This window comes from Rattus norvegicus, chromosome 3 (assembly GCF_036323735.1).
Source record: "Rattus norvegicus strain BN/NHsdMcwi chromosome 3, GRCr8, whole genome shotgun sequence".
Lineage (NCBI taxonomy): Eukaryota > Metazoa > Chordata > Mammalia > Rodentia > Muridae > Rattus > Rattus norvegicus.
This window is the reverse complement of record NC_086021.1, coordinates 41,946,400-41,946,693: the sequence shown is the minus strand read 5'-3', so window position 1 is coordinate 41,946,693 and position 294 is coordinate 41,946,400.

The window sequence follows — 294 nt, the reverse complement described above, 5'->3', positions numbered from 1 at the left end:
AACAAACAAGTAACAAATGGAGTCGCTGAAATAGGAAACCCTTTTTTATTCAATGACTGGAGCAACACTGTAAGCCGAAAATAATTCCAGCCGGTTTTCACTAACCTGGAAAGAGCTGTCCGCAGGCCAGCAGGCCTGTCTCTTCAGCTGAACTGAACAAATGCACCAGCTCCACCCAATCAGCACAGGTCCTGTTTCTCAGGAAAACTGAGGGGGCCCAGAACCCACACACCATTGTAGAGCAGCCTGAAAGGGAAGACTCTGGACTGTCAAGTTTTCTAGGCCCTCTCTTCA